Here is a 17,773-nt window from a genome sequence, read left to right on the forward strand (position 1 = left end):
CTCTCTGACCACACTCAGTGTGTGGTCACTCAGAAGTGGTGCAGGGAAATTAATTCTTTGAAGTTCTGTTACTATCACTGTCACCATCACCAACACAATCATTCAAATTACAAATAGCCATTTCAGAGGCTCTTGAAGGGGATTATGTTGATCTTCATATTTTCTGAAGATTTTTTTCTCTCTGCCTTTTCTCTGCTCTCCATAAAAATTATTGTAGATGCGGTTTGGTGGTGTAGTGGTTAAATTTGAGTGCTCTGCTTCAGCAACCTGGGGTTCGCAGGTTTGGGTCCTGGCCATGGACCTAGCACTGCTTGTCAAGCCATGCTGTGGCAGTGTCCCACATAAAAATAGAGGAAGATTGGCACAGATGTTAGCTCAGTGACAATCTTCCTCAAGCAAAAAGAGGAAGATGGAATGAATAATAAGAATTTCAGTTAAGTGCCAGGATTGCACTGTGACTTTTCTTTGCTTCAATATTAGCCTAGGGTAAGTAAATTCACTAATTGTTTCATTAGTTTCTATTTTACAAAATTGAGATAATATTTGCCACCTACTTAGCTCTCATGAGAATACTAAAGATTAATAAGACTATATTTCAAAGTCATTTTCAGAACCTCTGAAGCTTCTTAGAAGTACAAAATTTTATTATAATATGAAACATGTTTCTTCTTAATGTCAAGCCAACACTAGCTTCTGAAAGAATTTGGGAAAGGGCAATATCTTCATTATGAAGACAGTTATTATTCGGAAGTCAAAGACATAGTGACTGTCAAAGTCACTATTACAACTGCAGAGTAGCTAGCTTCCTAAATTAAGAGTTTATCATATTGATTAAACCAATAATCCATCAAATTTTCCATCCTGCATCTTAAAGTAGTCACTACTTCAAAGAAATTACAGCAGAAATCCCACACGCCTCTATAATCAACACATTAGGAAAAAAATATAGATTCCTGAAGCTGTTATCTGATGCCATGATGTTTAAAATTTTATTTCCTCTGACCTGTGTAGATATTGTCGTAATGATATAATTGTTCATTCTTTTAAATTTAATCTTCGATCTTAAGGTATACAGTCTAAAATATGCCTCTAACATAGGTTTAATAGGCAACCAGTATCAATTTGATTAATATCCATGCTTCATTTTGGTAATTGAAGATTAATTTCTATTTGTCCGAGCTTTGTTACATTGATCTAATCAAGGCAGAGATATTTAGGTGTCATGCTATCAACTCTCTAAATAGATTCTTCATTTTTTGTTAATTTTTACTTAGGTTTTTTTATTGATCAATATGACAAAGAATTCTTGATTCTTTTTTTATATAGACCAACTAATATGGCTTTTTTCTCTAAAATGAGAATAGCCCCTTTATATTTACAATTCTTGATACCTTCTGACTTTTGCTGGGGATGAGTGATATGTTAAGTCTTTTGATTTTTAAAAAAAAATCATCGTTATATAATCAAAAGTTAGAGTGATGATAGTTCTATTGGTTATATGCTTTGTGTTAATGTTTATCTTATGAATGATATCCTTTAATATTACATCTTCTAAGAAATAAAATAATAAAAAAGTGGTTTTTTAACCCTGTTGTCATTTAAACATTGGTAATTTTCTTATACCTTAATACCAATGGGAAGGACTTTTCTGGGTTGTGTGTCAAATTCTTTATAAGCCAGATAAAATTATTTTTTGTTATTATGTGTGTATATACATATACACATAAATATAACTATAAGATTGTTTGAATTAGTTTATAGAGCGTGATATGCATATTTGTTATTGAGTCATGACTTTACTATGAAGAATTGATTGTTTTGCCTTATAAAACTTAAAGAACATGTATATTGTTATCTTTCTACCTATAAACAGAATAATTGGCAAATTAAAATTGATTACTAGATATCTTACATTTGTAGGTAAAACTGTTAATAACTGAGGTTGATAAATGATATATTATGAATTATGAGTTTGGTTGATATGAATAATATTTTTCTCGTGGGACTCAAACTTATATGACATTCATTCAATCACTAAACATTTTATAGCCATGTATTTATTTCAAATTGTTTTAGAACTTTTATTAACAAAATGGAAGTGGCTTTGTTTCATTCATAAATGAAATCTTTTCTTTGACTGCATATATTTAAGAAGGATAAAACTAATTTTCATTAGTCTGAATTAAAGAGGGAAATAGTATATTTGCAATCAGTATACTATATGCCGTTAAATGTTGTGTAACCAATAAAAACAAATTAGAATCATTTAATGAAGAACTTATTAAATGAGGTGTATCTCATTGTAAAGCAATCTACTCTTATTGCCCCAAGTTTTAATTCATGGATATGTAAATGACTTTATGATTGGTCTAGCTCAGGTACAGTAAAATTCTGAAGTGGAAAAGGACTTAAACATTACTTTATCTCTCATATTGACCTGTTTTTGGACATTTAGAGAAGGGAAAAACTCAGCAAATTTAAAAAGAAAATGAATGAAAATATTGAGAGTGTGGAAAATTGGGGATTATATGTTGTGGTAGAAGTATAAATTGATATCAGTGATTCTCAAGGGTAGACTGGCAGAATGTTTCAACTATACATGCCATTTAGTCCTAAAATTCTACTTCTGGGATTACCCTAAAGAAACGATGATATACTCCAAATTTAAGCATGAAGCATATTTTTCAAAGAACACTAATAACAAAAAGGTTTAAATGTCCTAAATGAAAGAAAAATGGAGTTTAGTTAATTCTAATACATCACCTGAATAGAGTCCTATGAAAAATGTTAAAATGGTATATATTTTTTAAACCTGGTAACAAGATAGGATTCGTTTGATCAATCATTTAACAAATATGCACCAAGAGCCTTTAATGTATTAAGCACTGTTCCAGGGACTGGTGATACAGCAGTGAACAAAATATGAACATTATTGTTCCATAGAGCTTAATTTCAGGTGTAAGAGACATTGAATAAATGAATGAAGAAATAGGTCAATAGAGTGATAGATGAAAGAAAGAGAGGAAAAGAGAACAAAAGAAGGAAAGAAAGAAAGAAGGAAGGAGAGAAGGAAAGGAAGAAAGAAAGGAAGAGAAAAAAGAAAACAAAGAATGAATACCAGGTAGTTAAAATGCTGTGGAGAAAAATAAGAGTGAAAAGGAGGATTGGGAGTTCGGAGTGTTTTGTGCATCAGCTTCAAATAATATTATCAGAGAAGGCCTCACTGAGACAGTAATATGTGAGTAACAACCTTAGGCTTGTTAAAGATTTTGTTTTGCTTTTCAATTTTTTAATTGTTTTCTCTATATGAGCATACACTGCTTTATAGTAAGGAAAAATTATTCTAAGGTTTTTAAATAGAGACAATTGAACTTTAAAGCACAATTTTTATTACAATCAAATATTTAAATGAATGATAGACTCAGCAATACATAGCATATAAGACAACATTTGTAGGCTGAATGTAACAGGTATCAAGACTTGTTTTATATAGAAAGTATACGTCATTTCTCATGAAAATAATATTGTGATTTCTGTGTCACATCCCCACAGGAAATTATTTTAGGAAGCAAATACAATTTATCTTAGAAGTTAATTGAACATATCCCATGGAGGTAGTTTTGTTCCTTTTTCAATAAACATAAGCAATACCTTTCATATAAAAATCAGTGTAGTGTGAAAACTAATTATTCTATTTTCTCAGTGGCTTGTAATATTATACTTCAGAAATACTACAGAGTTTATCAAAATGCAGTTCATCCCTCTTGCTGAGAGCTGTTAACCTATTGCAATAAATATGTAGTTTTTTGTTGTTTTTCCATAGCTTTCAGAAATGCTTCTAGGCTGTTAAAATGCAAGATGATTCTGAGTGTAGGCAAAAGCTGATCAGATCAGTTTTGGGGATTTGTTGATTCTATATCTTTATTAAAAATTATGGAAATTTTATTATTGGAAATGAGCTAACTTCATTAGTTTTCCATCTCAAGTTATTTTGCTTCTTTGGACACTTTTTATATATTATAAGTAAATTCTCCTTATTTATACATAATTTGAAAATGATTATATTTATTAATAAGTATATATTATGGGTAAAATTATCCTATCCAGTACAGGTTACTAATTTTCTGAGTTATTCACTTTTTGCATACTAAAGAATCTTTGAAGAATATAGGGAAAGCTTTATTTGGGAAGGAGAGATTGAATATGCAAGGTGGGGGGGAGGGGAAGAACTGATGCATAATATTTTAGAACATAAGGGTGATAGAATCAAAGCCTAAGGTAGAGTGGTAGCCTTAAAGCAGACAATGGACTTGGTTCATTTATTGAGATGGAAGATAAGATGTAAAGAATAACTGAAAATGTATAGATTTTATAGAGAGATAATATATAGAGAAGAGCTTATCTCAGACATCTTGTGGGTGTGGCATCGTATAATGGAGTTAATTATATATTGATAAAACAAAAAGCCCACACCAATTTTTAAATAATTATATCAACTTGAACTAAGAGGGATAGACACAGTATATAAAATAAAAAGAGGCCTTTGGACTTTCAAATTTCTATAGGTAGGAAGTTGGCTGAATAAAACTACCTAGTTGCAAACATGGGCTACTTTTTATGGAAAAGGAGGGATGACTTAGAGGACAGAACCAAGAACCCACAGAGTGGAGTCATGAAACATATTGACAATTCCTCGAAGTAGGACTGAACCCTACCTAATCTATGAACTGACAACATGTGCCTAGCTGGATTTGAAATGCTATGATCCTGTGACTGCTATGTTTCTCCTGTTTTTCTCCCTTTTGAAAAGGTGTGTTTATAGCATTTATCCTATGCCTCTTCTACTGTTAGTCTGTAGAATATGTGTGTGGCAGATAATTTGTTTCCTTGGTTCAAGGTCTTTAGATCAAGAGGAACAGTATTCGAAGAGCTGTACCAGAAGAACCACAACATAGGAGTCTCATCCACATCTGAATTGGAATTAGATGACAAGACCCTGGACTTTGAGTTAGTGCCATAATGGGATGAAATTTGAGAGTCTTCAGAGGGGTTGCTTGTATTTTGCATGTGAGAGAAATGTGAAATGTTGTGGCCAGAGAGTGGACTGTGGCAGATTGTGTTTTTCAAAGTTATTTGCCACAATATGTCCCATCCTATATATGTTCTTCACAGAATGCAGTGTTGACACTGCTCTCATCGAGTATTGGAGTTTATTTCCAGTTCCCTGGTGGACTTTTGGTACTGCTTGACAAATAGAGTACTGCAAAAGTGCTGCTATGTGACTTCTGAAGCTAAATCATAAAAATTTCATGCACTTCAAGATGGTCCTCTCAGAATGCCCGTTCTTGAACTTGGTCACCGTGCTGTGCAAAAGCCGGACGACCAGGGAGAGGCCCATGAAGAGACCGGAAGGCCCTAGTCTTTGGTCCTAGTGGAGCTCCCAGCCGCAGCCAGCTGTGTAACTGAGTGGAAGTAGAAGTAGAACCTCCAGCTTCCAGTCCAGCTGCCCCAGCTGACACCCTGTAGAGCTGAGATGGGCCTCTCTCTCTGAGTCATGCACAAGTTGCAGATTTATGAACAAAATAAATGATTATCTTTATTTTGTTCATAAATATTTTGTTTGGACTTTACCGTATCTAAAGTCTAAACATGGGAGTGCAGATATCTCCTGGGAGAAGAGCAGCTCTTAATACAAGTTTCTTAAACAACAGAAAGTAAGATTACAAAGCACTCAACATGCACAGTTTGTATTATGTTAACAAACTAGGAAGGTACACAGTGGCAAATTCTCATGGAATCTAAAAGTGTTACACATCATATGAGTTTATAATTGCATATAAATTTGTAGTAATTTAAAGTACTATATCTTTTAAAATTTTTGACATTTCATCTGTACCAATAAAATAATAAATATATTTTTCTTATTAAATTTTATGGTTACTTCAAAGAGAAATAACTGTTTTATAAATGTGTGTATACTCTTAGGTAGATGTAATTCTTAAAGAAGACATAGCTTTAATCCTAACCTTCAAATATGAATGAAGCTAATCAAATTGTCTTAGCGAAAATGTGTGAAAATTCTAGGGAACTCTAAGAAAATTGTAGCTTGCCTTTCAGTGGAAGAAGTTGTCTCAGCAGTTGGGAGGCTCCTTCTTGTTGGAGTCATCTAAGCGTGAGCTGGGTGATTTAACTGCCAGCAATGCTTTGGGATAGATTTCTGCAGAGAGTGGGAAGCTGGGCTTGAGAAACTCCAAGCCCTCTACTGTATCTAAAGTCTAGTCATTCTCTAGATAATGAGGAAGCAGCAGTTTAAAATGCAGTAATACAAACTGTAATTGACTGTAATGAGGTAATTTGATTTAGGAAGAACATTTGGATTTGCAGAGAATAATGCAAGGGCCAGTGGTATCAGATATTATCAGTATTTCAAATTTTAGGAATGTTTTTTCTGAAGAAAATCATCACTAATTCTTAAGATTTTATCATGACCTATATGACATAGGTCTAATTCCGTTTTCATCACTAATGTCATTTATAGTAATAGGTCTTGAATAGAGATCATTATTAGCAAGAACAATAATTTATCAGGCACTTCATTGTGCCAGCAGACACTTTGCAAAGTGTTATATACATTAACTAATTTAATCCTCACAGCCCTATAATTTATTGCACTTTACAGGAAAGGTAACCAATTCTTAGAGAGGTTATGTACTTGCCTAAGGTCAAATAGTTCTAAGGTAGTATATAGCTGGGATTCAAATATAGGCAGTTGACACATGGGCGTGTGCTTTTTAATTACTATTTTCTGCTAAGTATACCTCTTCGTTTTAATTAACAAATTGACATTGAGTTTATAAATCCTTCAGTTATGAGTTTGGTTAGCATGAATCCACTCCCATTCCTTGGGGCTTTTATATTCCTAGGTAAATAATGGAATCATTTCAGAACCTATAAACCTGGATCAGGCATAAGATAGAGACTCCATGAAGAGTATGAGCTAAGTCAATCCCAAGACAGTAGTCAACTTGACCTTAGATAGCAGAGCTTTTGAGGATGACAAGCGGACCCCTGATGCAATTATAAGTGTAGACATCATCTTCATTTCCTGGTTTCTTTTGAATTCCTTTGTGTGTTTAGGAAGTCTATTTATAGTGACAGACGAAGGAAGAATTAGGCGGAGAAGAGGGTTAGAAGAAAAGCAGAAGAGAATGGAATGTATGATATTGCCTCTGTTCTCAAATATGCTTCTTGGACAGGGTTTTAGTTCTTAAGACTAGAGAGGGAGCCAGAGCTAGAATTTTCGTGAAAGATTTGGTAAGATCTAGCATAAAGACTGGTAGCCAGAAGTTTCCAGAAATATTTAAAGCAACTTTGTGAGACTCTAGATCCAAGCAGTATTACTTCAGGGAGCAAAATGTGATAAAAATGCTGCAAAGAGTTGTTGTAGACACCATTCTCCTCCCATGAGTAAGTCACTAGGATGGAAGGTAGAGCAGGATCTACATTTTTAACAAGCCACTCAGAGTCTGATTCAGGTGAATTAGCATTTACCATTTCACAGTGTGTCACAGACGTCATCTGATATGGGATTACTTCGTATGGTATTTTAAGTCCTCTCTAATTTTGAGTTATTTTCTAGTTATTGATTAAGGAATTCTTACCCATGTGTGTAAGTTCTAGCCTAAGCTAACAAAATGAAAGTGTTCCTATGTATTCCCTTTGTTTTGCTACCTTGGGCCTTAAGACAAAACTGAAGCAGCACCAAGAAGCTTTATGTACTAAGTTACGTCCCCCAGAAGCAGACACTGAGATAAGGATCCATCAGTAAATGATTTATTAAGGAAGTTCTTCTCTGGGAAGCTGGTAAAGGATTTTGAGAAACAAGAGTGGGAAGGGTTGGAAGCCAAGCAAGGGTGCAATCTGAGGCAAATCTCTGAACTCTTCATCTTCCACTAGCCAGAGAAAACTCTTTACCTTAAAAAAACTCACCTCATTGGGTCAGGTTCATCCAATTTCCATATTTTGAAGTGAATTGACTAGACTTCAATTACATCTACAAAACTCCCTTCCTAGTAGTAGATAGATTAGTGGTTGATTGGATCACCAAGGGATGTAAATCTTGGGGTGATATCTTTAGAATTCTGCTTACCACACTTAGTTTGCTCAATTATAGTGAACGTATACTGCCATCTGTTACCAAAATCCATTCCTATAGTCCTTCCTTCTTTCAATCCCATTGTATCTTTGGTTTCTATGTATATGAGATTAGAGATATCTTCATCTTAGTGCTGGTTAAAAAGTTTTCATTATTTAATTTTTGTGTTTATTTTCTTTTCCTATATTTCACTCAGCAAATTTTAAATTTTAAATTATCAGTTTAGATGCTTTTTATTTTCCAATTATGTTGTCTAATCTTCTGCATTTTAAAAACATTTATCTTCTTATGTTCTGTCTTACTAAGAGAACTATTTTAAAATCAGCCACTAAGATTTTGGGTTTCCTAGTAGCTCAGTCAATTTTTGCTTTATATTTTTTGAGACTGTTATTAATTATTTTAACTTCCTAACAAAGGAAGTTTTAAGTATCTCTATATTTAGTGTTCTTTTTCCACTTGAGAGTGTGTCTGTGCATGTGTACATTCTGATGTTAGAGAAATTATACAAGCTTTCTTTGGTTTAGTGTTTTTTGATATGTCATTTTTTATCCTTTTACTTTAAACTTTTCTGCATCCTTATGTTTTTGTTGTTTCTGTGTAAATAATTTTTGCTTTTTAAATTCAATTTTAAAATCTTTATCTTTTAATGAGAGCTTTAAAATAAATTCACATTTAATATTTTTACTGATGTATATGAATTTAAATCTTCTACTTTCTAAGTACTTTCTGTTTCATCCTGCCTGCTCACCTTTTCTTTCTTATTGTTTCTTGCCTTTATGAACTGAGTATTTTAAAAAGTTGTTTTAAAATCTTTTTTTATTTGCTTGGAAATTATACTCTTTTTGAAAATTTTAGTGGATACCACAACCTTAATTCGTTAAAGTGAAGTGTCAATTGATATTTTTATCTTATTCCTAGATGATGCAAGAACACTAGAATATTTCAATTACATTTACCCTTTTCCACATTTTTTGCCATTATTTTCATGGATTGGTATTCACCAATACCTTAAAATCAAAGACATTCTTTTTGTTTTATACAGGTGGTCAATTGTTATATAAATTTTTCCACTTACACATTTATGATTTCATCTGTCTATTTTCTTTTCATTCAAAATGCCATCTATGATCATTTACCTTCTGTCAGAAGTATATTCTTAAGTATTACTTTTAGAGTAGATCTCCTGGTGGATAATTCTCTGTTCTTTTTTGTGTGTCCAAAATATTTAAAAATATATTTTTTGATTAAAATTCTATGTTAGCAGTCATTGTTCAGCACTTTAAAAATATTATTCAATTATAATTTGGTTTCCATTATTTCTGTGTATAATTGAGAAAGATCTAAATATTGTCCAAGTATGGCTTCTTTGAAGATAATATGTATTTCTTCTCAAGGTGCTTTTGAAATGTTCTTCTTGTCTTTGATTTTCAGCAATTTTACTGTGATGTACCTAGATATGCTTTTCTGTCTATTTATCCTAACAGGTTTGTATACTGCTTCTTGAATTTGTACCTTAATGTCTTTTTTTTTTTTCCAGTTTTGTAAAGTTCTGTCATAATCTTCAAATATTATCTTTTTAACTCTCTTTCCTCCTTCTCTTTTTTCTTATACTGTTCTTCCTTCTTCTACTCCTTCTTTTTCAACTCTAGTTAAACATATCCTTTTTGTTTTCTTTTATAATCTCTTCTTCATTTCTATCCTTTAGTTTCTCCATGCACCATATGGGTATTTTCTTTAGCCTTCTCTTCTAGTTTACTAATTCTTTCTTCTGGATATAATCTGCTGTTTGAACAATATAATAAATTCTTAATTTTAGTTGTCATATATCTTTTTTTCTGCAATTTGCAGTATATCTCTAAATGATCAACTTGAGACAGTCTGCCTAACTGGGACTCTATTGGCTACTCATAATGCTGATTATGTCTAAAAGATTTCAGAATTGTTTTTCACATAGGGTTGTGGTACTAAAGGAAGTAAAACAAACATATTGTTTGCTCCCAGGAGTTTAGAGGCAAAAGTGGAAAATCATTAGGCAGAAGGAAATATTAAAAATGTATAAACAAATTTACATATTACTTTTTAAATGAGGCAATAAGTGTGTTAAACAAATTAATGTTGAGAATGAAAGTCGATGATTGGTGAAAATCTGACTTATAGAGAGTCAAGTCAATGGGATATTATTTGGTGATGAAAAATCATACAGTTTATTCTACTTCAGTGCATGTTTCGTTAATGTGAATTAGCTCATATGTTATTTCAGAATAGGGCAAAGAAGTCAGTAAAACTCAAAAGTTGTCTTGGCTCATATGCAGTTGTTTTGAAGCAACCAATAGCAAGCTTTCTTATGATTAAAGATGAAGACTTAGCAATATATGAATATCTTAAGAAAAATAAGCTACATAATGCACAGTTGTGCCTTCCTAGTGCTCGTGGTCACTAACTTGCTACACTTTTCACCACGTTAAGATTTTAAGGAAGCTAAAGGAACAGATAACGAGGTTGCAGAGACATTTCTCTTTGTATTAACTGCACCACCTTGCCCAAGATAAACCTTGATTCTTTACCTCAGATCAGATTTTTATTATTGATGGAACTAGTTTTTATTAGAGTGAATGCCCTCAAGGACTTCATCCTTGGAAAAGAAAGAAACATCATCTCTAGAGTTAAAGGCTACAAAGGATGGGATGATACTGATGCCAAGTGGAGATTTAACTGTACTCATTTTAATGGATTGGAACAGTATCTGTTAGTACACTGGTTACTTAGTCCTTTTGTTTTGTTTTGTTTTCTTTCTTTTATTGTGGTTAAATACACATAACACAAAATTGATCATCTTAACCTTTTTTTTTGTGTGTGAGGAACATTGGCCCTGAGCTAACATCTGTGCCAGTCTTCCTCCATTTTGTATGTGGGATGCCACCACAGCATGGCTTGATGAGCAGTGTGTAGGTCTGCACCAAAGATCCAAACCCGTGAACACCTGGGCCACCAAAGCAGAGCACAAGAACTTAACCACTAATGCCACACCCGGCCCTCTTAACCATTTTTAAGTGTACAGTGCTGTGGTGTTAAAACATTCATAATGTTCTGCAACCATCACCACCATCCCTTTTCAGAACTCTTTTCATCTTGTGAAACTGAAACTCTATACTCATTAAACAATAACTCCTCACAGCACCTCCCCCAAAGCCTACAAACCTGAGAGCTGATGAAGGGCCCACCATGCTGTGGAAAAATGAAAAAAGAATGGGAGACAATCTCCGTACTGCCTTCGCCAGTATACCTATGGGGAAGTGAATCTTAAAAGAGAAAGAAAAAAAGAAATAAATTTTGGGGGGATTTTAATGTGAGCTCCATTCTGTTGTAATTTTAATTCCGAATAGCGCCCAACTGTCACACTGGCCAAACTACTCCCCTAGATTTGTGTCTGGTTGATGTATTCACCATAGCTTCTACATTGTTGGTTGAAAGAAACCTTGATGCACCAGGCACAGTTGTGCTACTTCTTGAAATACTACTCCAAGTGAAAGGGTTTTGTTGAGAATGTGCTATTAGCATTAGGATTGGAGTAGAGGTGTAGGAAGGAAGGAAGGAAAGGTGGGAGGACAAGGAGGAAGATCGATTTTCTTGACCGTGTTGAATGATAGCAAAGTGTAGAAATGTGTGTTTGTAGGGGAGGGAGATGTTCCTTCTAAGCCCAAGAAATATAATCCTAGAAATTAGGAGAATCAAAGGGTGAAATGTTGTTAATTAAATAGCAAGAAGGCAAGGTTAAGGGTATATATGAAACCTGGATTGTGATATTCTTGAAGTGATTTTACTTTTTATGTACACTTATTACAACTTTTGTGGTCAGAAATTATGATTTTGCAACTCTTAATTTCACACCCCAGGAATTAGAAAACCTAGTTTCTAGTTTAAGTTTAATAATTTCCACGTTGTATAGAGTTGTGGTTTAATACATGAAAATACGTTTCAGTCAGATATAATATTCTTTTCAAGCAAGCCATGACCAATTTTGTAGAGCAGATCTTCCTTGAAATGCTACACTACTGTTCTAAAATTAAATTAAAATTCATACACTTGGAACACAGGAAAACAACTCTTTTTATATTAGAAGATTAATAAAGTTTTAAAAATAGTTCAATGTAGGATGATTGTTGTCTAAAGTGTATCTAGACGATGCTGCAAATTTCCTAAAACTCAGCACTATATGACATGATAGTTTTATATGGTAGCTTTACAGAAAACTCATATCATCCTATTTGTTGTAGTGATTGGAACTGCATTTCAATTAAAACACTTAGCAATTTCTTTGTTCTTTTTGAAACCCATTAGTGTGTCAGCGACTTGGCATTGCTCTCTAATTGCAATAGATTTCAAGTGATAAAAATTGATTTTTTGTAGCGTACTTTGTGGAGTCAGCATTGGCTACCTGAATACGTTACAGTTCTCTTAAAACATTATTCTACATTGTTAGAAGGGTTCATTGTCTAAACTTGAGATTATATGTGCAAGAGTGATTTGCATTTTGAGGAAATGTAGTGAAATGTGAAGTTCTAAGAAATTTTAGTATATTGAAAATATATTTTAAAAGCCTTCTTTTAATACATAAAGCTAAATTGTACCAACGTAGTTCAATGTATCCATCTCTTACCATCTTTGGAATCGTATATGTAGTTTTTTATCATAAATATATTACAAAGCAGTGACAGAAAAGATCAGAATTTGTGTTTCCAAGAGACAATGAAACCCTGTGGCTTTACCTATTATTACAATCAACCACCTCCACGCTATACAGTTTTTAAAATAAAAAAACATTTTTTACCTCAAAAACATTAAAGTGCACAAATTATTTGTGTATATCTCAATGCATTTTTATAAAGTGAACCACCATGTAACCGTTATCAAGATGAAGAAATAGAACGTTACAAGCACCCCCAACCCTTCCCCTCACTCTCTCCTAGTCACTACTGCCATCCCAAAGGAACCATTATTCTGGCTTCTGTCACCATTAGTTTGCTTTTGCTGATTTTTTTCAACTTATATATAAATTGAGTAATATGATGTGTAGTGTTTTGTGTCTGCCTTCTTTACTCAGCCTTGTAATTCGTGGGCGTTCATCCATGTAGTTGCCAGTAGCAATAATTAGTTCATTCTCAATGTAAGAATGCATTACAATTTCTTTATCCATTTTACTGCTGATGGAAATTTGGATTGTTTTCAGTTTAGTGCTATTATGAATACTGTTACAGTGAACATTCTTGTAGATGTTTCTTGGTGCACATAAATGTACTTTTCTCTTGATTATGTACTTAGGGGTAGAATTCCTGAGTCATAGGGTCTGTGGATGTTCGGTTTTATCAGATCTTGCCAACAATTTTTCCAAGTGGAGATAGTGATTTATATTTGTACTAGTAATGTGTGAGAGTTGCTGTTGCTCCACAGTCTCATCAACACATGATATTGTCAGTCTCTGACTTCAGCCACTCTGGTTTAGGAATGTTTCACTGGGGCTTTGCCTTGCATTTTACTGATGACTAATAAAGTGTAATAATTTTTCATATTTTTTTGCCATTTGAATATCCTCTTATAATGTGCCTTTTCAAGTCTCTCACTTATTTATCTGTTAGATTATTTTTATTGTTGATTTGTAGTAGTTCTTAATATTTTATGGCTATATTGGATAGTACACATATTGTAAATATTGTCTCCTCTGTGATTTGTCTTTCAATTTCTTAATGATTTCTATTAATGAACATAACTTCTTAATTTTAATATCAGATTTATTTATCTTTTCCTAACAGTTCTTGCTTTTAGCATCTTGTTTAAGAATTCTTTCCCTATCAAAGTTCTTAAATAATTTTTTTAATAGAAACTTTATTGCTTTGCTTTTCACAGTTAGATCTACAATATCATCTCAAGGAATGTTGCACATATATTTATGAATGAAGTTAGGCTGTAATATTTCTTTCTTGGATTTTCTTTGTCAGTCTTTGTTATCAGACTTTGTTTGTTCCTTTCTGGCTTCAAGAAAAAAGATTGGGGAAGTTTTTAATTGGCTATTGCTCTATTTATAAACAAACAATTTAAAAATCATAGTGTCATAAAGCAACATTTATTTATTTATTTGTTCATTTTTGCTACTTCTCTTTGTTTACATTGTTTTCCATATCATTTAGTTCTGAATACATTTTAATTTACATTATCATATCTCCTTTGACCTCTAAGTTATTTGACATTGTGTTTAAATTTTCCAACTGTTTTCAACCTTATTAAAAAGTAGATAGTTTCTTGGTAATTGATTATTAAGTAAATCATACATTTTGTAGTCAAGAAATGTGATCTACTTACTGCCTGTTTTATGAAATCTCTTAAGACTTGATTTATAGCAGAATACTTAGTATTTTTGTAAATGTTCTATTTACATTTGAAAATAACGTGTCTTTGCCAGTAGTTGGATATAATGCTCTGTAGATGTATGCTAAATCAAGCTTATTAACTGAATTTTTCATATCTTCTGTATTTTGCTTACTGTATTAATTACTTTACGTGGTGTGTCAAAAATTCCCACTGTAATGATGTATTTTACAGTTACTTGTCATGGTCTGTTTAATTTTTACCTAATAATTTTTGAATTAATACATTTAGGTGACTACAAATTATAGCCTTCTGTTGAACTGAGCCTTTTATCATGTTATAATGACCCTGTTTATCTTTACTCATGCTTTTTAGCTATATCAGCCTGTTTTTGTTTGCTTTTGCTTAGAATTTGGTATATCATTCTTCATCCTTTTACTTTCAACTATTCTCTGACCATCTGTTTTTAGTGAATCCTTTTGTTATTAACATATTCAGGAAATAGATGGATTTTGTTTTGATAATTGGGTTATAAAATTTCTATTTTCTGTTGTTTTCCACTTTTTATATTTCTTTGTTTTCTTTCTTTCTTGCCTTTTCTTGAAACAAGTCAAGGCCTTTTCATCATCGTCCACTCCCACCTCTGTTTCGTCTTTACTGGTTTGGAACCTATATGCTCGGTTTTTGCTCTTTTGGTAAATGCCCTTGGTGTTGCTACATGAACACTTACTTAATAAGGTTTAGTTTTCATGAAGATCTTTGCTATCCTGAACAATGCTTTAGTTTTGTTTACTTGTCTTTTACCTTACAAATTGTCTTATGCAATAAATTACTGTTTAGATTCATCCATATTTATTATTTTCTTTATTTCCTTTTTACATATCTGACTTTCCTTCTGGGGTCATTTTCCTTCTTCTTGAAGTATATCTTTTAGAAATCCCTTTAGTGACAGACTTTTAGTGATAAATGCTCTCATTTACTCATTCATTCATTCTGATCAGTACATATTGTGTGTTGGGTGTGAAGTAATACATACAAAATTCTCTGGTCTCATGGGGCTAAAATTCTAGGAAAGGGAACAGGCAATCAGTAAGATAAAACATAAAATATATAGTATGTAGTATGTTACGTTATGTAGCAGAAAAAAGAAGGCTGAAAAAGTGATATGAATTTTAGATAGGGTAGTCAAGGAAAGCCTTACTGGGAAGGTGAATTTTGAATCAAGACCAGAAGGAACTGGGGGAATATGAAGGTATCTACAAAAAAGCATTGCAGACAGAGGGAACAGATTCTACAAGAGGGCCTGGCAAGTTCAAGATACAGCAAGGAAGCCATTAAGCTTATGGCAGAAAGAATTATTTGGAGATTAGCAGATGTGCCCAGAGATGTAGTGTATATCCACATGATATGTGGCTTGGTGTGTCCTGCTTCACAGTGAGAGGGGAGGCTAGTAGAGGGTTTTGAATAGACAGTTGATATGACCTCACCTATTTTAGCCCACTGTCTCTGGTTGCTGTACATGAGAGACAGGAGAAGAGCAAGAGTAGAAGCAATTAATAAGCTATTGGCTTATCAGTGAGAGATGATGGTGGCTTGGATCAGAGTGTTGGTGGTGAGGGTGTAAGAAGTGTCACAGTCTACGTATTTTTTTAAGGCAAAGCTGATAGGATATGCCAGTGGTGCGGATGTAGGCTGTGAGAAAGCCAATGGTGACTTAGAGGTTTTAGGCTCAAACAACTAGCAGAGGAGATTTGCCGTTAACTGAGATGAAAACAAATGTAAGAGGTGATGATTCTGGAGAGATTATCAGGAGTTTAATTTTGAACCAATTTCCCTTTTAATAAAATATAAAAATATCTTAATTCTATCCTTATTCGTGCAATATAGTTTTACTAGCTGTATCATTCTATTTGATATTTAATTTCTCTTAGCACTTTAGAGAGTCATTGCACTGACTTCAAACTTCCATTGTCACAGCTGACAATGCAGCGCTCAAATTAATTGTCATCTCTTTTTAGGTAATCTGTCTTTTCTCTACCTCTTTTTGAGATCTCTTTGTTCTTCACATTACTTGGTGGTCTTCTTGCATCTCATGCTGATATTGAGCATTCTTCTGTCAATGTAACTTTTTTCCTTTTGTTGTAATCATTTATGAATTTTTCTTTGTCTTTAATTTTCATTAACTTGAATAAATATGAGACTTTTTCTTTTTGCTTGTTTGTTTTATTTGTTCTTGGATCTAGCTTGGTCCTCTCAGTCTGGGTTCATATGCCTTTCTCTCATTCTCAGAAATTCCAAGCAATTATTTCTTCCCATATTGCCTCCCCAGCCTTCTGTATATATTTTGTTGTTGCTGTTGTTTCTTTCTTTGCTAGCTAATATTGAAACTTCTAGCCTCCAGATCACTTTTTCTTTCACTGTCTTCTATCTCTTTATGCCTTTGTTGTAAGTGCTTAAGAGAATAATTTGGCCCATTTTCCGGCTCACTCAAATGTAAAATCTATTCATTCTCCTGTTCAAGCCACGTATTTATGTTTTTGTTCTACAATCCTAGAAGTTATTTCTATCTCTATTTGTAGTTTTCATAAATGTCTGTTTTTATTTGATCCCACATTTTCTAGTATTTTACATTTTTTGGCTTATCTCTCTTAAGACATTAATATTCTGATTTTAGACTATGATTCTGAATGCTCTTTTCACTTTGTTTCTTTGATATGATTTGAGGTTTTTTTAAATGTCCCTTTAAATGTTTGTCAGTATTTGATTTTGTGCTCAACTTTGTAACTGAGATTTCTTGCTAGATAGAGCACTTGTATGATGTGTCACTCAAACTTGTCCACTATTTTCAAAATAAATCCCTACTCACTATGATAGTACTGTAAGCTATTCATTGTTGCTATGATGTCTCTGGACTAGGTGAATTTTATGACATATACATTTCACGCAACTAGGAAACTAATTCTCTTTCTCGAAATGCAATGTGAAATATGAATTTAGTTTTATTTTTAAAGATTAGTATTGGTAAGTAAAGTTGTAGATTTTGTATAAATATCTATTTTCAAAATTGGAGTTCACACAATTATTTATGAAATGCATCATAATACGTATATTTGCAAAATAAACTGGGCTGCTGATTATTGAGGTCGTCTTGCAAAAATAGGTTTTTATATGATTACTATCTCAATAACTTCACAAAAATTCTGTTTATGTGATTCATAATCCTGATAATAGTAGAGGTATTGAGGTTTGCGTAATCTT

The 17,773-nt window shown here is 32.9% G+C and overlaps 1 protein-coding gene across 1 annotated transcript in view; it reads left to right on the forward strand.

The window, feature by feature from the left end:
- STPG2 (sperm tail PG-rich repeat containing 2) overlaps positions 1-17,773 on the forward strand; it is a 298,151-nt gene that overhangs the window by 225,309 nt on the left and 55,069 nt on the right. The gene's annotated exons all lie outside the window — the stretch shown is intronic.

The sequence above is a fragment of the Equus quagga genome, chromosome 3 (assembly GCF_021613505.1).
Source record: "Equus quagga isolate Etosha38 chromosome 3, UCLA_HA_Equagga_1.0, whole genome shotgun sequence".
NCBI classification, from domain to species: domain Eukaryota; kingdom Metazoa; phylum Chordata; class Mammalia; order Perissodactyla; family Equidae; genus Equus; species Equus quagga.